Source organism: Dipodomys spectabilis, unplaced genomic scaffold (assembly GCF_019054845.1).
Source record: "Dipodomys spectabilis isolate Male_0828 unplaced genomic scaffold, ASM1905484v1 ptg000039l, whole genome shotgun sequence".
Classification (NCBI taxonomy): Eukaryota; Metazoa; Chordata; class Mammalia; order Rodentia; family Heteromyidae; genus Dipodomys; species Dipodomys spectabilis.
The window spans coordinates 8345983-8370719 of record NW_024870716.1 but is presented as its reverse complement, the minus strand read 5'-3'; the positions used below and the strand labels follow the sequence as shown (position 1 = coordinate 8370719).

The following is a 24737-nucleotide window of genomic DNA, read 5'->3' as shown; positions in this document are numbered from 1 at the left end:
AGGCATCTACTATTTTTTAAACTACCTCGAAGCCAATGCCAGCATTAATGACAACTTTCAGGCTAGGGAAGTTTCATTAAGAGGATCAGCCTCTCCGTTTGCACAGAGTTCCAATTTCCTAATTGGACTACCTACTTACTTCAAGCTTCCTCCCCATGATTCCCTTGCTTTCTCAGTCACACATTTCTCGAGCTACATAGAATTCCTTGACTTGACAACTACTTCAAAACAGTAGCTGGAATTCTTCTGCACTAGTATGTGACAGCAATGGCCAAATAATTTACTCAGTTGGGAGTACGCCTGAATAATTATGAAATGTTCTTTTCACTTTTCAATGTTCAAAGTGGTACTGATTCACAGAGCAACATAATGTCCATCTTAATTACCAAAGATGCCCATTAATGATTTATTATTACAAAACCTTGACTGAATGACTCTGGCCAATGAGTTTTGTAATGCAGTAAAAATAATATAAGGTACATACTAACAGAGATTATCTTTCCATCCAGAGAACAGAATGGCTGCTTTCCACTTAAAAATCATTAGTAAAATGTTTAAAGTAATAACACAGAAAAAAAAGACTTTTGTTTGTTGGTCTTTGCAGCTAAACATTTAACCCAGAGCCTCATTTTGTATGTTAAGCACATTATCAAAAACGATCAACCTGTGCTCACTTCGGCAGCACATATACTAAAATTGGAACGATACAGAGAAGATTAGCATGGCCCCCGAGCAAGGATGACACGCAAATTCGTGAAGCGTTCCATATTTTTAATTCTATGCCTCCATCAGAAAGAATGACATTGCCCCATTTGTTAGGAAATGGAAAAACTTGGAAAAAATTATATTAAGTGAAGTAAGCCAGGCCCAAAGAAACATAGGTCCCATGGTTTCCCTTATTTGCAATATCTAGTATATGTATGAGTCAAGTGGAAAAGGTCAGATAATGTGATGTTAGGAAAATGAACCCTTAGATATGTATTTTAATGTTTTTTTTCCTTTCATGCATTTGTTTTTAACGCATTTATAAGATTGTCTCTTTGTAGCTTTGTATGTCCCTCCCCCCCCCCACAGTATAACCCCTGCTTTCACTATATTTGATGTCAGTATAACTTGTAGAGGAGATGGGGAAAAACAAGTCGTTTAAGGATACAGGTGGACCTGTTGCAACAATGAGAAGTACAAGATGTCGAAAAGGAGCTTTACAATGTTGGTGCGGGGGTGAGGGTGGGGGGGAGGGAGGCGAGGGGGGGGATGGGGAGGGGGGAAGGGATGTGAAGGGTAAACCAAGGAGGAGGCTGCAATGCTTGATAAGAAATGTACGCATTAACCTGCCCATGTAATTGTAACCCCTCTGTACAGTGTGTTCACAAAAAAATAAAAATTAAAAAAAAAAACGATCAACCTCTACCCCATAAATATAAATTTTTGCATTTATTTTCCAATACACTTTTCAGAAGAAAATGGAAAGTTTGTTCAATTACAGTGTTGAGAATCCTAATATAAAAGTCAGCTTTCAAGGAGCTCAAATTGTATGTACATCATTGAAACTGGGCTTATAGACTCCAGGCCCAAAATATAGGAATCCCAAGTTAGGTTCAGCTGTTCTATTCCTGTATGCCAAATAAAGTAACATGGTGAAAGGTATTATATAGCAGCCAAGAGAAGAATGAGAAGCCACAAGAAATGGGGACAGAGTAAGCAAAGTACACATCGTTCAGTCTTGGTCAAGGCATGACCTGGTTGACCATTAGCTAGTCTTATCTCAGAAGGAGTTCTAAGAAGTTATCCTTTACTACTGACACAAAAAGGGAAGAGTTGCATAGCAGGGTGAGTTCCTGAGTTTTGGCTCTTCCCTCTGAAATGATAAGGCATTACCTGTTGAGGCACAGTTTACCTTCCAGACCAAATACTTAGTAGTGAATGTTCTCTTTCCTGGAGCCTAAGAATGATTGTAACTGCAGCAGAGAATAGCTCAGATCAACGGACACAGATACAAAGTTGGAGAACTTTTAGTCAATTCACAGGACTAAGAAACAGAATCTTTTAGGTTGCCACTGGCATTAGTATTAGGTAATTTTTATTACGCAATCAAAGCTGAAGACAAAACTGAGGTCCTATTTTGTTTTCCAGAATAACAAATAAATATAAATCCAAGCTTGCTCTGCTGGATCTTTGACATGGTAAGCCCTAGGCATGGGGCTACATTTGACTACTTCATGAACAAGCCAGACGACTGAACAGGTCAGTGTCATCTCTCTTGGTGTACTGGGCAATAAACAATTCAAATGAACTGGCATGCTACTTCCCATGGCTCACAAACATCTCTTTACTTGTATATCTAGTGGTAGCTTTCACTCAGCCAACAGAAGTGAGCTCTGGCACCAACTACCTGGCATTAATGATGGAACTATCATTGACACTGCTCTGAGAATTTGGAGACACTGATATAGCCAGAACAGAAATAGTGACTTACTTTGACAAATGATTTTTAAGAGGGCCTCTATACATACTTTTAATACTTAAATGTAGAAATACTTTGTAAGGTTCGCTCCTGGATGGCTAGCAGACTCCACCCTCCTCGCAGCAAAGTCTCCACCCATTACCTGCGTTACCTAGGCAACTGGGACACCTGGAAGAGGTCACATCTGCATCCGCTGGGGTCACATCTGAATTTGATGTGGCCACACCTTTCCCCGCCCATACCCTACATAAGGCCTAGCCCAGGCCCAGACTCTCTTTTTTTCTCACTCTGTTCTTTTCTAGCTCTTGCTCTTCTTTTCTAGCTCTCTCTCTGCTCTAGCTCTTTCCTCTCTCTTTCCCAGCCACGTGGAGTGCCAACCTTGCCTGCTCCCAGCAGGTCTACTGAATAAACCTACCCCTTACCTGAATACCACGTGAGTGATACTGTTCTTACCCCTCTCTCTGCTCTTTTCTAGCTCTTTCCTCTCTTTCCCAGCTCTCTCTCATTCCCAGGCCTTTCCCAGCTACGTGGAGTGCCAACCTTGCCTGGTCCCAGCAGGTCTACTGAATAAACCTACCCCTTACCTGAAAACCATGTGCGTGCTGGTGCAGTTCTTACTCGGCTACCTCTTTTTAAAAACCTAACATACTTCTTATCTCTTTTGATTAGAGTTTATAAAATTTCATCCATATTTATGTTCATAGTATATTTCAATTGCTTTTGTTTACATGAACTATTTTAATAACCTTTTCAGGACAGAATAGGTAGAAAATTAGACAAAACAAATATAGCTAAAACAGAAACAAAATGTGGGGAAAAGATGACAAATGTATAACTAAACATCAATTATATATCATTTATATTCTACAATTTTCTAATGGTTAAAGAAACAATAAAAATTATTTCAGTGGGAAATCTTTTTTTTTTTTTTTTGGTCGGTCATGGGGCTTGAACTCTGCGCTGTCCCTCAGCTTTTCAGCTCAAGGTAAGTGCTCTACCACTTGAGCCATAGCGCCACTTCCGGCTTTCTGGTGGTTTATTGGAGATAAGAGTCTCAAGGACTTTCCTGCCTGGGATGGCTTTGAAATGTGATCCTCAGCTCTCAGCCTCCTGAGTAGCTAGGATTACAGGCATGAGCCACCAGCACCTGGCCAATGGGGAACTTTAAATGCAGAATCAAAGGCTTCTTTTTATGGTGGCAAACTGAAAAGATTCCCAATCTTAAGAGGTTTCCTTTTCTTCGAGTATGTCCCAACTCTAAGATTTGATCTTCATAGTTATAAAAAAAAAAAAAGGATCCAAAATCACAAGGGAAATTCCATGCATATCTGTGTTTTGGAAATACTTTTCTGAATCCTTTATATCTTAATCAATCTCAATCTTACAATTCTTATTGGGATTTCTCTATTAAACCTTGGCACCCATAGCTCACACCTGTAATCCTAGTTACTCAGGAGGCTAAGATTTGGAGGATTGAGGTTCGAAACCAGAGGGGTCAGAAAAGTCCTCAAGATTGCATGTCCAGCTAACCAGCGTGGCTCAAGGATTAGATGTAAGCAAGCAGTATTAAATCACAGATGACTTCTCATTGGTAACAATGGGACCCAGAAGAGAATAAAAGGCATATTCACTGTGTTAACACAGGGGTCACCATTTGGAGTTCCCTTTACTCTGCTGAAAGGTTGTCCCTCTCCCATTTCACACGCATCCTTTTGTGTCCCACATTTTAAATTCTAAAACAAAGCAAGCTCCCTCCAAAAGTTATGTTAATTGCTGAACCTTTAGATTTATAGAACTCAAAACATCTTATAATTTTTGTAATGCTCATATTTAGTCCCTATTTTTAGGTTATTTATCAAGGAACACAACTAGGAAAATAATCTGTGGAGGAGTTATAGAAGCTAGCACTACTAGGGTTAACATTGTCACCTACTGAGGGAAAGAAAAGAAGCACCTAGAAGAGCAAAGTCCCTGCTCAGCATGGAGCCTCCCTAACTCTGCCTACTTTCCTAGGATGCAGAAGCCCTCCTTTCTTTGACCTTCAAGAATAAGCTTTTAGGTTGGGAGTCACTCCTCTTCTCAACATCACCAGCCCTAGGAAAAACCTGATTCCTTTCTACACCTGAAAATTAGTTCCAAACTTGTAACACAAATAGAAAATAACTATCAATCCAGATTTCTTAATCCAACAGGAAAAAAAATAATTCCTTCAAGGAAATATCACACCTACAAAAATCACAGCATTTGGAAGGTTGAAGCAGGAAGATCACAAGTGGGAGGTCAGAGTGGAATATGTCAAGAGACCTTATCTCAAAAAAAAAAAAAAAAAAAGGAGGGAGGGGTTATAACAGTCACCAACATTCACTTCCATCCTCCATCCTCACCCTGAAATCCTATTATCTATTTCAAAAATTCAGATCAAGAGCGAGAAAGGTCACCACATCCAGATGGACTTAACATAGTACATGTGTCTTGGATTCATTCACATTACAAAGAGAAGAATATTAAACAAGCTAATTTCTACCCTGATTGTAATCTGGAACCCCTTAAAATAGTCTGCATTCCCTATTTTCTCCTTCCCCTCCAGAGAAAAGGAAAAAAGCTTCTGAGTCACATCCATCTAGTGGCTAATCACAGTTGTGGTGGTCAACATGCATGTAGTAAATTCCTGTGCTTTTACTCCAATTAATCTTCATTAAGCTTAAGCTAGCCTTCTCTGTCAATAAAGCATATAATTATTTACATACCTGACTGTCACATTTATCTTCCAACTTAGTTATGCTTTTTCTTTCCTTTCTGCTATCTTTAATTGCCCTGTACATACATGTATATGAGCACATGTGCGCACGTGCGCGCGCGCACACACACACACACACACAATGGGTATATCTACGCAGATATATGTAAGTGTATATATATATGTGTGTGTATATAAACTGTATATTTTTCCCTTATATATCTTTCAGCTAGTTTTGAAAGTTGTATTTCATTTTCCTATTTTTTACTTACTAAAATTTTAATCATGAGCTTTTAAAATAACAAAATCTGGGGGCTGGGAAGGTGGCTCAGTGGTAGAGCGCTTGCCTTGCATGCATTAGGCCCTGGGTTCGATTCCTCAGCACCACATAAGCAAAAAAGAAAAAAAGCCGGAAATGGCACTGTGACTCAAGTGGTAGAGCGCTAGCCTTGAGCTGAAGAGCTGAGGGACAGCACCCAGGCCCAGAGTTCAGGCCCCACGACCAGACCCCAAAAAAACAAAACAAAACAAAACAAAATCTGAAGTTACACAGCATCTTTTCTCTCCATTTAAAGCACATTAATTCCCTTTTTCTCCCAACTTCTGTTAGGTTTTTTTAAGTCTGCACTTTTATATCAAAACAGTTTTGTTACATACTTTTTATGTCTCCAGTTAAGACAGAGATAGTGTCTCCCTCCAGAATAGAGTTTTCCATATAACCTCAAAAGAATAGACTCCCTCCTGGTCAAAAAGGAGGTCAGTTTATTGCCTTTTTTTAAAAGTTCATTGCTTTTTTTTTTTAATAGGACCTTTGTCATTTGTATGTCTTCTTTTGAGAAACGTTCATGAAATACCCTTTTTTTTTTCCCTTGGCGCTGAAACATGGGCCTCCCATGATCTCTTGCGTTTTTTTTCTGCTTAAGGCTGCTGCTCTACCACTTCAGCATACCTACACTTCTGGTCCAGGCTGGCTTCAAACCATGATCCTGAGCTCTTAGTCGCTTGCGTAACCAGTATTACAGGTGTGAGCCAATTTTTTTTTTTTTTTTTTTTTTTTATAAAACCAGGACTTGGGCTGGAAATGTGGCTTAGTGGTAGAGTACTTGGTAGCAAGCATGAAGGCCTGGGTTCAATTCCTCAGTACCATATAAACAGAAAAAGCCAGAAGTGGCTCTGTGGCTCAAGTGGTAGAATGCTAGCCTTGAGCACAGAGAGAATTAGGGACAGTGCCCAGGCCCTGAATTCAAGCTCCAGGACTGGCAAAAACAAACAAAAACAAACCAAAAAAAAACGGGACTAAAACTGGGCTCCTGATACCTTAGCTCACTGGCTAATACTCTACCAACTGAGTGATACCTACAGCCCCAGGACTTTTTGTTTTATATTGAGTTTTGTGGGTTCTTTGCATATTTAGGGTATTAAGGCTTAATGGAATGGATATTTTGCAAACATTTTCTCCTATTCTGTAAGTTCTCTTCTTTCCTTTGTTGTACAGAGCTTTTTTAAAAATTTTTATTTTATTGTAAAGATGCTGAACAGAGGGGTTACAGTTACATGAGTAAGGTAATGAGTACATTTCTTGCTGAGCATTGTTACCTCCTCCATTTTCTCTTATTATCCCTTCTCCCCCATATAGAAGCTTGTTATTTGATGCAATCTAGTGGTCTGTTTTTGCTTCTGTTACCTGTTGGGGGAGGGAATCTTATCCAAAAAAAAAATAATTGCCTATACTGATATCTTATTATTTTTGTATATCTTCTTCAATTTCTTTCTTTAGTATTTCTTTGTAGAGATCATTCACTTCCTTGGTTAAATTTTCCTTAGGCATTTTATCAATAGGCTTCTTCTAATTTTACCCAATTCATTATTGTTGTATGAAAATGTCACTAATTTTCCTATGTTCGTTTTTTGTAACCTTCAACATTACTGAATTGACTTATTAAAGCAGGTATTTTGGAAGTTTAAATTTGTATATATATAAAATCATACAGCGGTAATTTTACCTTTTCCTTTTGTATTTGGGTATTCTTTCTCTTGACTAGTTGCGCTGGATAAGACTATATAGAATAAGAGCAGTGAAAACAACAGATCAAAATCTTCATTTTGAAAGTTTGATTTATCTTACTTTCTCTAATTTAATGAGAACTTGTTGATGCAGCAGAAAAAAAAAAAACTCCCTTATATCTCACATGCCATTTAGAAAAAAGGCTAATGGCCACCTACCTTCTAGTTTTTGTTTCTTTTGTGTGTGCATGTGTGTTCATGCATGAGTGTATGTACCAGTAGGAGAGCCTGAGCCTAGGTCCTCTTGTTATTACTTGGCTTTTTCAAACTCAAGGCTGGCACTTTACCATTTAAGCCACATCTCTACTTCCATTTTTTTTGCTGGTAAATTGGACAAAAGAGTCTCATGGACTTTTCTGCCCAGGTTGGCTTTGCATCTTGATCCTAAGACCTAAGCCTCCTGAGTAGCTAGGATTATAGGCATGAACCACCAGCACCCAACAGATATATATCCCCTATGGTTCCCCAAGGGTTCATGTTTGAATGGTTGGTCCCAGTAGTATTCAAAGTTGTTTGGATCTTGAGGAAGCTAACTTTATCAGTAGAATATACCATTTATGAGTCCATAAATTAATTAGGGACCTAATTAGAGGAAATAGGTCACTGGTGACATGACCTTGAGGACTGTTATTTTTGTCTCCAGCCCACTTCTTTTATCCTGCTGCTAGTGGTCATTAGGTAAGAAGCTTTCTTTTGCCACACCCTTCTACCATGATGTTTCCACCCTTTCACAAGCCTAAAAGCAATGAAAATTTTATACCAGGGATTGAAATCTGAGGCAAGATAACCCTTTCCTTCTTATGATTTCTTCCAACTAATTTGTCAAAGCAATGGAAAGCTGATTCACACACACACACACACACACACACACACACACACACACACACACACACAAATTTTTTTGTGCGTGCCAGTATTGAGTTGTGAACTCAAGGCTTCACATCTCTGATTTTTTTTTAAATTTTATTTTCTTGTAAAGATGCTGTACAGAGAGGTTACAGTTATGTCAGTAAGGTAATGAGTACATTTCTTATCAGGCATTGCTACCCTCACATCTCTGATTTTTTTTTTTTTTTCCTACTCAAGGCTGATGCTCTACCACTTTGGCCACATCTCCAATTCTGGCTTTTTTTCTTGTTAACTGGAGATGTCTATCAGGTTTGTCTGCTCAAGCTGGCTTTGAACTTTAATCCTCAAATCTCAGTCTCCTGATTATCTAGGATTATATGCTATTATTTTTTTTCACAGAATCTATTTTACAGCTTGTGTCAAGTTCTATACACATGCCCTTTCATTTATCCTTCCAATCATTTTATTTTATACAAAAAAAATGAGACAAACATTCAAGAGCAAAAACAATTGTTTCACAATCTGTGATATTTTGTTTTTAAAGTTGAAAAAGGTACTCAAAAACAAGTTCCAGAACTGCTTTCTGGAACTTTCACATGCTACTTTCCTCAATATTTACTTGAAACTGAAATTTGTTTTCCCTTTGATGGACAGGATAACAGGGAACTATTCCTGCCAACAACTCATTGAGGCATAGTGACTACATCTAAATCAGTTAAAGAAAACTGAAAAAAGCAGCTGCTATGTCTATTCACAATCACCCAGCAAGCTGGGAGAAGGGAGGGTGTTATTCTTCTACTTGCAAGTCAGTCCATCAAAACCCTCACCCAGGAGTGTGCCAGCAACTTCCACACTAATTGTAGAATTGCCATAGCAATGAAATGACAATAGCCACACATGCTCATCTGGACGACCAAGCTGGGCTATTTATAACTGGAAGAGGGACACCAGCAACAAAGTCACAGAGAGCAGATTAATCAGTCTAAGCTCAAACATATTAAAGACAGGACTTGCTGTTTTATGTTGCTTACCCCAGAAAAACAGTGACAACATAATTTCATTAGCTATTTTCTTTTTTGTCAAAACCAAACAACAGTGCTTATACAACATATAAACATCAGGTCATTTTTTTCTCCCATGGACCTTGGGAAATTTTCAGTTCCCACTTTGTGTGTGTGTACATGTGTGGTTGTGGGGCTTGAACTCTGAGTCTGGGTGCTGTTCCTGAGCTCTTTTGTTCAGGGCTAGCACTCTACCACTTTGAGCCATAACGCCATTTCCACTTTGTTTTTTTTTTTTCTGTTTTTGTTTTTTTGTTGGTCGTGGGGCTCTGGGCTTGGGCTCTGTCCCTGTGCTCTTCAGCTCAAGGCAAGCACTCTACCACTTGAGCCACAGAGCCACTTCCGGCTTTTTCTGCTTATGTGGTGCTGAGGAATCGAACCCAGGGCTTCATATATGCTAGGCAAGGACTCTATCAGCCCCAAAATCTGCTCTCTGCCATGAGGTTCTTTCTACCTTACCACATGCCCTAAAATCAAAGCCAGCTGATCATGGCCTGAACCAAATCATGAAATCATGAATTAAATGAAATCATGAGCCAAAACAAACCTTTTTCTCCTTTAAGTTGTTCGTCCAATTATTTTGTCACATTGATAGAAAGCTCACCATTTTACAACTAGATTATTATTATTGTAAGTCCAAATTGAGTTAAAGGAAATATCCAAAGTAATATAGCCTATAAATGGTGAGAATTGTCAAAATCAAATATCCATGGTTATATAGCAAAAAAAAAAAGTATAAATACTTTGCATGCTTTTCAAAAAGACTTTTGGAAACTTTTTAAAAGTTTAAGTGGCTTAGTGACAGAATGCATGCTTAGTATGAAGGAGGTCTAAATTCAATCTCACCACCACTCAAAATTTTAAGCACAAACATGAATATACATGCACACATGTGTGTGCACACATACACACATTAGAGGAGCCCATTGTATATACCTTAATGTGGACATCTGATATTAAATATGTATTTAAGTAACTTTTAATCCCTTGAATCTATCTTTGTCCAGGTGACGAGGCTAGAAGTTTTAGGTTTCCAACTCATGGTGTTTAGGCAAGGAGAGTAAGGACAAATTGTACTGTGTGTAAATGCAGTGAATGGCTCCAAGCCAGGCAAGAACAAGCCAGCATTTCTTCTAGTCCTGTTTAAACACATTTACTACCCCCTAAAGGACAAACAAGCATTGCATGAGTGCTTGGTGGGGGGATAACAAGCATTCTTTAAGCCAAAGACAGTAGTCACACAGGTTTCAAATTCTTTAATAGCTATTCCAAATTCTGCCCAATAAATATTCACTACAAGAATATGTCCATATACCAGACAGCTGTGGCTCACACCTGTAATCCTAGCCACTCAAGCAACACAGTTTGAAGCCAGCCATGACAGACAAATTTGAGAGATTCTTACTTCCAATTAAGCAGCAAAAAGCCAGAGGGAAGCTGTGGCTCATGTGGTAGAGTGCTAGCTTTGAGCAAAAAGCTCAAAGACAGCACCCAGGCCCATATATATGCTCATGTTCTGGAAGTAAAGTTGAAATATAGATAAGTGCTAACAATCCACTCATTTAGAAAACATTTAGCAGATACTAGAATAAAATTCTATATCTATAATGAGAAATGTATAAAACATAAGAAACCTATAATGTAGTAGAAATATGAAATATACAATTATCACAGATGCACAAAAATGCATAACAATGTGCACAGCAAGCATGCTCCTAAAAATAAAATAACCTGTTACTCCTGAGTTTGTAGGAGTGCCAGGATCACTATGAACTCCTAATATTCTTCTCCTGATATTCTATTATTCTTCTATCATCTAAACATAAAACTTATTCTTCCCCCCCACCTTCATTTTCCTAACAGTAATTAGTATCACTAATTTCTAACATATCCATTCAGATTGTTGACACATTACCCTTCTTTTCTTCAATGAATATTGTTTCATATATGCAGTATTATATTAAGTTCTCTCATGCTTTATTCTTGCAACTACTGTGCTAATATGAGTATATCATTGTTTTCCATTTGAGCATGAAAAACAGACATCAATGTATAAACAAAGACTATTTTTCACTGCTTATTGTTTATCAGGACAATCTCTAAACATGATGGTGCATGAGTTTCTTATTCCCCAGGGGCCTGGTACCTTGCAAGTCAACTGGTCAGCCCCTTGACTATTTAGGTGTTGTGATGTTGTGTAGTCATTTTTTTTTTTTGTTACCTGGTTTTGGGTGGCCTTCATGGCTGTTTTGATATTTTTTTTTTCTTAATCATTTGCTATATTAACTTTCAGACAAGGTGTCAATCATGCATTACCTTCTTGCTATGATTTTTTAAATTCTAGGTTTAGTCAGAAGGTTTCACATCAGATCATTACTATGCATACCCAATTAGTTTCTTTTGTGCCCAGTCCTGGGGCTTGAACTCAGGGCTGGAGCACTATCTTTGAGTATTTTCAGTTAAATCAATCACTCCACCACTTCAGCTACAGCTCCTCGTCTGTCTTTTTGGTGGCTAACTGGACAGACCAATTTGGTGGCTTATTTGGGCAGACTGTACTGCCCAAACTGGCTTGGAACCACAATCTTCATATCTCAGCCTCCTGAGTAGCTAGGTTTACAAGTGTGAGCCATTGGCTTTTGGCCTGCACACCCATTTCTTTCCTGTCTATTACAGGAAGACAGCTATTCATAATCGCTATTAGAAAGTTTCTATTAATCTGGCTCCTTTTCTAAGTATTTTAGTTCATTCATTCCTGCATTAAGTCATAAAACATGATAAAACCTAATGGGTCATGAATGGTATTAATGAGTCCGAACAAAGAACATATTAAGTCCAATTTGTTGTATAAAACCTAGGACATACCTAATCCAAATAGCCAAAATCTAAAAAGGTCTAAAATCCAAAACTTCCTCCATAAGACATCCCAAGTGAAAAATTCCTCACCTGGCTTCATGTGAGTGAAGTGACAGTCAAAACACAAATACACCAACAATATTACATAAGATTACCCAAGCCTATGTATATAAGGGACATGTGAAACATAAATAAATTTTGCATACCCATCCACAAGATATTCTAGGATGTATGTACAAAATATTCAAAAATCCAAAACACCTCCGACCCACACATTTAGGGACAGGGACAAACTAGTAAATTCACTGAAAAAAAAAAGTAGATCTTTAGATCTTGACCTCCCTACCCAATCTGTCTGCTATGATTTATTTTTGAGAGACCTTTGCTCTGTTCTACATTATTTCTAGGGTTTTTAGGTGCAATCAACAGAGAGTTAGGCTGCAGAGGGCAGACTCCATTTTAACTAGCACCAGGTATTACTAATTACATCTAAAATGCAATTATTTCTCTTCACTAAGTAAGATACAGATAAAAATATGGATTTGGGAAATAATAGAAGACTCTCCAACAGTATCAGTAACAATAAGTCCTCTGCCTAGAATTTTTAGTGCTGAAAAAAAAAAAGTTCTTTAAATAATGTATTTTAAATCTATCTGCATAGATGAAGTAGACATCTGGATGGATCACAATAAAAATAAGTAACTTAACAGGAAACTCTAGACCTGGTTCTTAAAAAATACTATGCTCTTTCAAATACTTCAAAGTACAAACATCAGGCTATGGACACTTACCTAATATTCTGCCCACCAAAGAATTATTTTGAAACTGTATCATTGGCTTGGAATTGTGTGGTCTAAGAAAACACAAAACCACTTTTCAATGCAACCATTTTCTGTCAAAAAGCATTCTTTCAAAAAGCGCACTCTTCCAACTTCAACAAAATGCCTTAAATAATGAGAAATGCACAAAAAGCCGGGCAAGGAATGCTTGCTCACTCAGCTGGCTCAAATAACAAATTTCAACTTAAGTCCAGCTGTTGAAATAAAAGCTCACCAGAGCTGAGCATCAAATCCCAAGGGAAGGAAACAGCAACCTATTAAAAGTTAAAATGTTTGCCCTGCAGGCACCAGTGCTCAAGCCTATAATCCTAGTTACTCTGGAGGCTGAGATCTGAGGATCCAGGATGGAGACTAGCCCATAGCAGGAAAGTATGTGAGACTCTTATCTCCAATTAATCACCAAAAAGCTTGAAGTGGAGCTGTGGCTTAAGTGGTAAAAAGCTCAGGGACAGCATCCAGCCCTGACATTAAGCCCCTAGACCAATACACATACACACAAAAAGGCAAAATGTTTTCAGGTAAATACAAACTAGAATATACTGTAGGGTATGAATTCATGTTATTCACTGAGCTGTTTGCAATGGTATGAGTCTGATGTATCCTCTTATCAAGGGCTGATCTTTTCTCTTGTCTGTGTGTACTCCACATTGCAGAAGGGGCCTGAGAAGGTGGCAGACCATCACCTTTTCTCTGGTCAATGTGTACCTATGATAAAGAACCTGTACAAATAACTTACCCATGTACATTCTAGCTATTCCACGAGCTGAGAACCAGAGGATTATGGTTTGAAGTGAACCTATGCAGAAGTCTGTGAGACCCATTTCCAATTAACTAGCAAAACCCAGGCCTTAACATGTGGCTTAAGTGGTGGTGCACTGGGTTTAAACTCAGTGCATATGTACACATACATACACACATACATATATGTATATACAAACACACACTCTTACTATAGAAAAGCAAGCAAGCTCTGAGACATTAAGTAATCTATCCAAAACCACATAAATTAATCAGACCACAACACACATTGGTTTCTGAATTCATAGACTTTTTTTCATTTTATCTACTCATAAAAATAAAAGTAAACGTCCATTGCCATGATGATAGAAGCAAAGGTGGTCTTTTCCTTAGATTCTGCTGTTTTCTTAACCTGTGGTTAAGTATAACATGACCAAATTAAAACCTGAAATGAGCTGGGCAGCAGTGCCTCACACCTATAATCCTAGCTACTCAGGAGGCTGAGGTCTGAGGATCACCATTCAAAGGCAGCCAGGGCAGAAAAGATGAGATGCTCATCTTCAATTAACAACCTGAAAAAAGCTGGAAATGAAGCAGTGGCTCAAGGGGTAGAGCAATAGCTTTGAGCAAAAAGTCCTGGGACAGTGCCCAGGTCCTTTGTTGAAGCTCTAGAAAACACACACACACACACACACACACACACACACACACACACACACACACACACACACACACACACACACACACACACACAAACTGAACTGAGAAACCAGACAGAGCTTCATGTTTCTTCTCTATGGTTAAGAAATGCCCTTATTTTCCCCATTGTTTAACACAAGCACTACAGAGCTGAGGGCACTGCTCAGTGTAGGGTATGGATCTATCTGCCATTCACCAAACTCTGGGTTCAACTAGCTCTGCAATCAAATAAAAGAAAAACATTTCTTTTTTATTATTACATCAGCAGTGCAGGTATTTAAGCTGTCTTAAACACTCAACAGTTATAAACTGAGAGAAGAAACAAGGGATGCATTGTTTCTTATCGACAAGCAGGAAGACTAGTAACAGGACCTGTACATTCAAAGGTGCCAGGACCCAGCTGATGGAGAATGTGGATTAGGTGTTGCCTCTGAAGCCAAAGATAGATGTTAAGTTGGTTTTCTTGACTGCACCCCGTAGCACATTTCTGGGAAAATGGACCTTTTGAGGGAATGACCTGTCAAGCTAGTCATGTCTTAATGCAGTTATACCAGGTCAGTCCCAGGAAGCACATTCTTCCTAGCTCCTCCTGAGAGGCATAATTAGGTCTTGAGATAAAACATCACCACCAACCACAGCAATGCAATGTACCAGCATGTTCTGTCCAACTGCTGAGTAGCGCTGACAAGTGGAGGTAGAGAATACAGTCATCACACAGATTTCATTGACAGCCTGGGTGCTCTGCTTACAGGTGATCTGACCAGCACCTATTCCTTCCTCCTCACCTTCCATGTTTCTCACTCCCAAATACAGCTCCATTATGGAAGGATCTGCTAAAGTCTTAATGGAAAGTGATAAATAACTTATTAAGATTAAGGACATTCAGGAGTTGAGGATGTAGCCTGCAGGTTAATAAGCATGTAAGAACCCTGAGTTCAGTTCACAGCAGCAATAACAACAGTAGAAAGAAGAGGAAAAAGGGAAAGGAAAAGTTCATCATCTGCAGTTTCTTAAATGAACCCTGAGATATGTATTCAAATGTTTTTTTTTCTTTCATGCAATTGTTTCTAACACATTTATAAGATTATTTCTTTGTTGCTTTGTATGTCCCTCCCCAATGGTATAACCTCTGCTTTCACTGTATTTGATGTCAGTATAATTTGTGGAGGGGAAGGGGAAAAACAAATGGTTTAAATAGGGATACAGGTGGACCCATTGCAACAATGAGACGTACAAGTCGTTATGTCGAAAACGAACTTTACAACTTTGGTGGTTGGGGGGATGATTGGGAGGATGGGAAGGGATGGGAAAGGGAAACAAAGGAGAAGGCTACAATGCTTGATAAGAAACGTACTCATTATCTTGCCCATGTAATTGTAACCCCTCTGTACAATATTTTCACAACTAAAAAAAAGCAATGTACTCATAAAAAAGCCCCTGATAACTGATGAAGCTACCAAAAGTATGAAAATGGAAAACATTTCCATACTATTTATTAATCCTTACTAAACACTAAATGTTTTCCATTTCCCTACTACTTAATAATCCTTCTCTCTCCCTCTTTAAGCCCCTTTATCATCCCGTTTCTTCTAATCTTTTGTCCTGAAGTGCCACAATATCAGCTGTACAGCACTTTAGAATATCACATTTTAACTTTCGTGTGTGTCCATTCTGGGGCTTGAACTCAGGGCCTGGACTTTTCTTTTTTTGCTCAAGGCTAGAGCTCTACCACTTGAGCCACAGCTCCACTTCTAGCTTTTTTCTCTAGTTAATTGGAGAGTTTCATGGACTTTCCTCATAGGCTGGCTTCAAACCACGAACCTCAGATCTCAACATCCTGAGCAGCTAAGATTATAAGTATGAGCCCCTGGCATGTGGTTCACATTTTATATTTTTAATTGGAAAAAAAATGAGGATTTTGTTTTAGGTCTATTTGGCTTCCAATATCGCACATCTGCAAAAAAGCTACCTCCAGCAAAAAAATGTCTACAAATTTGTCCTGCCTTATGTTCTTTTTCCTCAATTCTCATTCATATATCCTATAAGCATTTATTAAAATATCTACTATATTCCAGGAGCTGTGACAGATTGTGGAACAAAATACAAAATAGAAAAACAATGCCTCTGATATTAAGCAATTCCTATAAATAAAAGAAAGCCAACACTTTAAGAATTTATATGGAGCATTCATCCTTGCACAATACTACCTAATTTAATACTCAGAAGGCCACAAGGAAATATATACAATTTCCCTTACTTAATATTAAAGCTGAGAAACATGAAATTAAGAACTGGTTAACAAGTTATGTAAATTCAAGGAGAAACTCAGAATATACTGAATAGTTTGGATACAATGAAAAAAACTTCAACTACCATGCACTGCATGTTTACTAAGAATCAGGCACTGTGAGGCAGGAAATCTTGTTGTCACTGTGAGAAACAGCAATGCAGTTAGTAAGAGCCACAAAGGCGCTGGTGGCTCAATGAAGCTACTCAGGAAGCTGAGATATGAGGATCACAGTTCAAAGCTAAGGGAGGCAGGAAAGTCCATAAGACTCTTATCTCCAAATAATCACCAAAAACATCAGAAGCAGAGCTGTGGGTGAAGTGGTAGAACATCAGCCTTGACCAAAAAAGCTAAGCAAGACTAGGAGACCCTGAGTTTAAGCCCTAGTATTAGCACACACCAAAAAAGAACCCCAACTTTGAGGCTAAGATAACTGGATAGCTTCCCAAAAACTTGTCCTTAAGGCTAATTGTTTAATGTCACTTATGCAAAGTCAGAAAGCATGTGTTATTTGATGCCTGGTACTTGAGAAATGTATAGCATTTTTGCAAGTGAAGAAGACAACATAGTTGAATCAAAAAACTATGAAAAGAATGAAACTACAATTTCTGCCTAACCCTTCACTACTCCCCCTGGAATGACCTGTGTTAAATTTTTGTGTAAGAGAAGGAATGATGAAAGAGGGGATTCATTTGTTTTATTTTAACAGTGGCCTAAAAAGCTAAAAGGACTAAGCAGTATAACATACGTTTTAAGACATGAAGCCCAAAAGGAATAGAGCTTAAGGCTACTATGCAAAAATACAGGGAGTTCTTACTCCAAAAACTTGCCTGTTAGGACTGACATTTTGTCAGCATGTAAATTGAAAAGGATGATATTTAAACACTGGTTTTTATAAAAACCATTTTATTTTTAAATTGCTATCTTTCTAACTGACCTCAGTATCACAAGCTTAAAAGTAGTTAAAAGTTAGAAGAAATTACACCTAATTCATCTAAAACATAATTTCTTCAAAATACATTTTTAAACCAACAATCAATAAAGTGCTTCTTGTGTGTCTGTTTGATGAGAGAAGAGGGTTTCACTATGTAGCATAGGTTGGCCTAGAAGTCACTATGTGACCCAGGCTGGCTTCAAACCTGCAATTAATTCTCCTACCTCAGCCCACCGAGTGCTGGGATTACAAGTGTGTCCCACCATGTCCAGCTCTAAAGCCGCCTTTTGAGAACAGGAACAGCTGCCCCATCTCCCACCTTGTGTAGGGTAGGATGAGGAGGTCCTAGTCTAGTTGTGGGGAAGCTAAAGGTTTATGTTGACATGGCAGACATATTATATACATTGTACATTACATATCATCAAAACACATGGCAAGAGTCTCTTGAGGGGGCAAGGGGAGACACAGAAACAGAGGGACAAAGAGTGAACAAGTGCAGCCTTTGTACTCAGTAGACACTATGCTGAAGATGAACTATGCAACTTGTGGGCAGAGACAGGAGAGGGAAACTGAGGAAAAGAGAAAGAAGAGATGATATTGTCCAAAAGGAAATGTATTCATGACCTGAATTATGAAATGGTAACTCCTCTGTATAACACCTTAATAACAGCAAAAAAAAAGGGGGGGGGGGGAGGGCCGGGGAGGGAGGGGAACACCAAATGTGGCAGGGTAGGAGAGGGAAGATGAAAAGAAAAATGACAGGGGAGACATGGAATCCTATGTTCCAAGAGAACTATGACAAAATGACTACCTAGCATTTGTGTTCATGACAGTATGAATGTCCCAGCTGAAGTCATATTTTGACAACAAAAAATTAAAGATGCATGTGCACTCTAACATACTAAATTATGTAGTACAGACATGTCCTTACTGATTTTAACGGTCTTAATAATCTCTGAACATCTGATTCTAAATTACAACTACAGTAAAGAAATAATTTCTAGTTTTCAGAAATTGGAAAATTAACCCATGCTTCAGAGCACGGGACTATGTGCAATCAATCACCACGAGCACATTACTTAATTGGTTTTCTAGAGAGGAATCAGGTGAGCAGCAGAATGAATCACTTGGAGTCAGGAGAGGACAAAGATCCTCCACAGAGAATGTGTAGACATATGGTTCTCAGAGTTGTCATATTCATGTTTTACAAATTCTTGTCATAAAACGAACAACATAAAGATATGTTCTCCATTTCACAACAGACCCCAATTAAATTCAAAAAAGGCAAAGTTAATTTGATCATTTTTTAAAGCAGTAGACAAAAATAATAAAAAATAAAATGAAGCCCGGCACCAGTGGCTCATGCCTGTAATCCTAGCTACTCAGGAGGCTGAGATCTGAGGATCGCAGTTCAAAGCCAGCCTGGGCAGGAAAGTCTGTGAGACTCTTATCTCCAATAAACCACTAGAAAACCAGAAATGGCACTGTGGCGCAAGTGGCAGAGCACTCACCTTGAGCTGAAGAGTGCAGGGACAGCACCCAAGCCCAGAGTTCAAGCTCCACAACCAACCCCAAAAAAATAAAAAAATAAAATAAAATGATCCAGTGATAAAATAGAATAAAAGTAATAAAATGCGTGTCAACCAGCATTTACTAAATATTCCTAAACTTAAAGAAAAGGAACACTCTTCTCCTTCTTGATAGCCCACAACAGTGAACATTTCTGTAATCATGGTGATCTTCCAGGATTTATTCCATTTCAAAGGTCATGTTTCCTGCTACGTTTAGAAAAGGGAAAACCAATTACTCAATTGTAATCAGGGAAGAAATCCTTAGAAGTTTATATCCAGGGTACTAGAGAGCTTCCAGTCTGAAAACTGACCTCTCCAACTCCTAGACAGAGGTCACACTGTCCTTAAGTAAAATACTTGGTTGTGAGGACTTCTATAAATTCTGTCCTGGACATTCTCTGGAAGGAGCTTGTCTCACTGCTGGTCAATTCTACTTGTGGATTAAAGCCAATAGTATGAATATATGTGAAATATAAAATTGAGGTAATCAATTGCTATATCAATATTCCCCACAAAACTTGTTTGCTTGATTATCCTGTTTACTGGCACAAGGTAAATGCTCTACCGGTAAGTTTAATGAAAAAATGCATAAATGCTTTATCTATAGAACTTCCTTACCCTATGAACAAAGTAATGTTTTCAAAGAAAACAGTGATCAATTGAATAAACCATATTCCTAGTGAATCCACAAAAGGTCTAAGTCCAACTCTTTTCTAAATGATTCTAACCAGGCATTGGTGGCTTATGCCTGAAATCTTACTCAGAAGGCTGCAATATGAAGATCAATGTTCGAAACTAGTTGTGGCAGAAAAGTCCATGAGACTTAGCCAAGCACCGATGGCTTGCACATGTAATCCTAGCTACTCAGGAGGCTGAGATCTGAGGATTGTGGTTCAAACCAGACTGAGCAGGAAAATCCTTGAGATTCATCTCCAATTAAAAACCAAAAAAGCCAAAAGTGGAGCTGTGGTTCAAGTGCTAGAGCACTAGCCTGGAGCACAGCCTTGGGAGAGCACCCAAACCCTGAGTTCAAACCCAGAATTGGCACACACACGCGCATGCACACACACACACACACACACACACACACACACACAAATTTAAACTTGTAATCTGTAGAAAATACAGCTAAGTAAAAATATACTTACAACAACAATAAATATTTTCAGAGCACTTACTATATCCTCAGAAAACAGTACAATACATAGTACCACGAACTATGCTAAACTGGAATGGATAATATTCCATTAATTAATCCACATGAGAACTGTATGAAGTCAATTCTTTATGGGTAATCCTTGCCAAGTTCTTTTCTGGTCCTCCTCTGTGTCACTGTGACATGCATATTCTTGTTACCAAGTGTATTCATGACAGATAAGTGTCACATGTGGACAAGCTTACAAATGGCACCAAGTTGATGCCATTACAAATAGTGAAGTCAGTCTGAGGTGGCAGGGATGGTATCACAAGTATGAAGAACTGGGAGCTAGATCAGAAACTAGACTGGTCAAAATCTGGATCAAATCAGGTCTTCACACATAATCTGATGATTTTTCTCAGACGAGTTTACACACACACACACACACACACACACACACACACACACACACATAAAACATTCAAAGATAAGTTCACAATAGAATAAGTAGATTAGTGTTTTAATGGTCACAATAGGACTACTGTAGTGTTAATTCTATTCTATCAAGAGCTACATACTGGCTTTACTTAAAACTTAATTCACATGTAGAATTAAAGCCTTGAAGGATCAGAGACATCTCATAGTCATGGTGTAATATTGTGATATATCATCCATTGCTCTTGGCTTTTAACTTCCATGATGATGGTTATTTCCTAAGGGGCTAAACCTACCAGCCATGAAATGTGTAACAATGCTGGGTGCTTTAGCCTCAGATAACAGTCTCTCTCTGACTTCCTTTTACCTGCTCCTTCTTTCCCTGCTCCTTCTCTCCACAAGGCAGGCCACCAAAGTAGACTTTCTCACTGAGTATGCTGACTGTGGTATCTACTGATCTGAAGCAGCCATGGAATAAATCTAGAGACCTTGCTTGTGAAAAAATAGAGCAAAAAAGGAACAAGATGTGGCTCAAGACAAAGTGCTTACATACCAAACAGGAGATCTGAACTCAGTTCCCAGTATTATTTTAAAAAAGAAGAGGAGGAAGAGGAAGAGGAGGAGGAGGAGGAGGAGGAGGCAGAGGAAGAAGAGGAAGAGGATGAGAAAGAGGAAGAGGAAGAGGAAGGAGAAGGAGGAGAAGGAGAAGGAGAAGAAGAAGAAGCAGCAGCAGAAGAAGCAGCAGCAGAAGAAGAAGCAGCAGCCGCCAACACTGCAGCTGCCACCACGGCCCAGCAGGAAAGACCATGAGATGCTTACCTCCAATTAACTACCAAAACCCAGAAGCAGAGCTGTGGCTCAAGTGGAAAATCACTAGTCTTAAGCAAAAAAGAGTTTAGGGACAGTGTCCAGGCCCCAAGTCCCTGGACAGGAACATACATACACATATGCACACACATACACATCACTTATATACATACATACACACACACACACACACACACACACACACACACACACACGGGTTTCTCTTCACCAACACAAGGCACAGGAACTCTACTCAGCCCTTCCCCACTTGGAGTTACTGGCCTCTCTTCTGATACATTACAGGATCCTCAAGAGATGGGAACTTACAACTGGTACCTAAAAGGTGTGAACTCTCACTTTACAAGGTTGGATGTGATAGCCAGTGTCGGAGGATACCCCACCATGAGCATTGCTCCTACCACCCACCGTGGTGTGACTATTATTGACCTGACTGCTTACTTGCGGACATAGGGAATAACCCACACACATTTATTTGGTCACAGATATCCCCTGTGTAGATTGCTGTGGTGAGAGAGCAGGGAGAAAAACTTGAATTTTTTCTGACATAAAGCAGTATTTTTTTTCAAATCTTTGTGCCACTCAATACTAACTTTAAAAATCATAATAAATGTACTTATTCTCCCTTGCTAAATTTATAATCAGATACATAATCAGGTACATTATTTTACTTTTTAAGTTCCAAGCCTCTAGTAAGCACTATGTTTGGCCTAATACAGATGTGCTCGGTAGCTACTTAATGGAATTTACCCCAAAATCTGAGATATGAATGGCCCATAAAAGTTTGTGAAGGATATGGTAGAATTCTAAAGTCCCTATCACCATTCTCCAGGAAAAAGATTCACTGAATTTTAAAAACTGGGGTCACCAGAGAGAGATAGAAAGGCCAATGGATCAGGCCTCTTCCCCGACCAGGTGAAATCCGACCCTAATACCCCTCCACACTCAATGCCAGGCTGACTGCAAACATGCAGCTATCTGAACAGCAAGCTTTCTCCCTACCCAGAAAGAGAAAGGAAATGTTGGAGCAATGGCAACATTTAGAAAGGATGCACATGATATTTTTTCATTCCAGCCCATTCCACTGTTGTGTAAGAATAATTACTCTTAGTCTATTTTTGAACATCTGTTTTTCATACTTAAATAGCTTTCTTTGCTGAACCATCTAAAATAGATTGAAGATGTTTTTCCCCCAGATACTAAGAACAATGTTAGACTTAAAGGTCTTAATTGATCTTAAAAACAGTGTCTTTATCCCCAATTGCTTGAGAAAGGACGAAACTACGGCAATGAATCGGAAGAAATTTAACTATTCCCAACATCTACACCAATTACCTAACACATCTGTGAGACATACACATCTCAACTCGAAAGTTATCCCCCAGGGTTACGCTGTTTCTGTCTTTATTCATTAAATATTTAGTGGATACCCACTTTGCATCAGGTACTGGAAGAACCCAGGCAAACTAAACAGAAAAATAAAACTCCAGTAGAGTACACTCCAGTAGAAAGAGTTATCAACTAGTGACAAGTGCTGTAGAGAAAAATAAGGCAGAGAGAACCAAAATGACAGTGGTGGGGACTCCAACTAAACATAGGAATCAAGAAAGATCTCACCAAAGCCAGGTGCCAGCGACTCACACCTGTAAAAGTAGATACTCAGGAGAGGCTGAGATCTGAGTATTGTGGTTCAAACCCAGTCCAGGGAGGGAAGTCCATGAGAAGTCTTATCTCCAATTAACCACTAAAACAAAAAACAAAATACACACACACACACACACACACACACAAACACACAAAATAAAACAGAGAGCTGGGATATAGCACAAAGACAAAGTGCTTGCCTAGCAAGTGCAATGTCCTGGGTTTGATCCCCAGTACCAAAACAAACAAAAAATACACCACAAACTGAGCTGTGGCTCAAGTGGTAGAGTGATAGCCTTGAGCACAAAAATCAAGGACAGTACCCTGGCCCTGAGTTCAAGGCTCAAAACTCACACACACACACACACACACACACACACACACACACACACACACACACACACACAAGAGAAGGAAAGGAGGGAGAAAAGGAGACAGAGAAAAAGAGTGACAGAAAGAAAGGCAGTGGGGAAAGAGGGAAGGGGAGGCCAGGGGAGGAGAGGAGAGGGAGGCTGGCAGACCTCACCAAGAGAAAATGTGTGAGGAAACACATTGGATACCAGCAAAGAATTCTATGGATATCTGGGACACCCTTTACAGCAAAACCAACAGGCCTAGAAGGATGGCTGATGTTTTCTGAGAGGCCAATGATCTATTTTGGATCAGGGTAATAACTATGAGAAATTGATTCATGATAGCGTTAGAAGCTTGATTAAGTATTTCCTAGCAGACTGGATGGGTTGAGCATAGAAACCAGTCAAAAATGGCTCCATGGTTTTTGGTCTTAGCACAGGAGGGAGACATCCTATGTGAGGAGGAAAAGTTGGGCTCAAGAACTTGGAGACTAGCAGACACGTTAGGCCAAAATCTAAGTTTGGGAATCCTCAGCACATGCACACACACACAAAACCATTTCAAGCCATGACATAGAGTGAGTCCGGCAAAGATAGAAGTGTAGAGGGTACAGCTCTGAATATGGTCATTGGACTGTCCAGGCTGTGGACTACAAGTGAGGAGGAATCTTCATGAGAGACTGAGAAATAGCAAGCTAAGGAGGAACCCAAAGGAGAATGGTAGCCCAGAAGCCAAGAATGTGATTCCAACAGACCTGGTTTGCTGCCAGCTGCCCTTGATAGGATAATGGGAGGAAGACTGAACAACATTGGGCTTAGTGATCTTGACACAAGCAATGCTGTTGGGTGGCTTAGGGAAACCTATTCAGGGAAGGATGGAGGAGACAACGGAAAGAAAAGGAATATAAGCCACTGGGTTGTGTAAAGAAAAGGAGATTGGGGACAGTAACTGAAAGATGAAATGGAGGAAAAAGGATGTGCTATAATTTGGATATCTCTCCATCTCTATATCTTCCATCTCCCCTCCCCCATTCTCTCTCCATAGGGTCTTACAGTGTGGTCCAAGATGGCTTCACACTTCCCATTCTCTCACCTCAGCAGTACAGGTACTGGGATTACAGGCATTAGTCACTATGCACAGTCTTAGTCTGTATCTTCAGTGTCTCCCCAACGCAAATTAATAACGACTCTATCATCAGCTTGGGAAGTGATGGAACCTTTATCCCTTCCTATCAAAGATAAA

General features: G+C 39.2%; 1 protein-coding gene and 1 non-coding gene across 2 annotated transcripts in view; one reads left to right on the top strand and one right to left on the bottom strand.

Annotated features, from left to right (window-relative positions):
- The window catches only part of Slc2a13 (solute carrier family 2 member 13), a 343464-nt gene that overhangs the window by 294563 nt on the left and 24164 nt on the right, over positions 1 to 24737 (bottom strand). The gene's annotated exons all lie outside the window — the stretch shown is intronic.
- On the top strand, positions 667 to 773 carry LOC122106392. Its single transcript, XR_006147165.1, has one exon. It is a non-coding gene; the product is annotated as a U6 spliceosomal RNA (small nuclear RNA).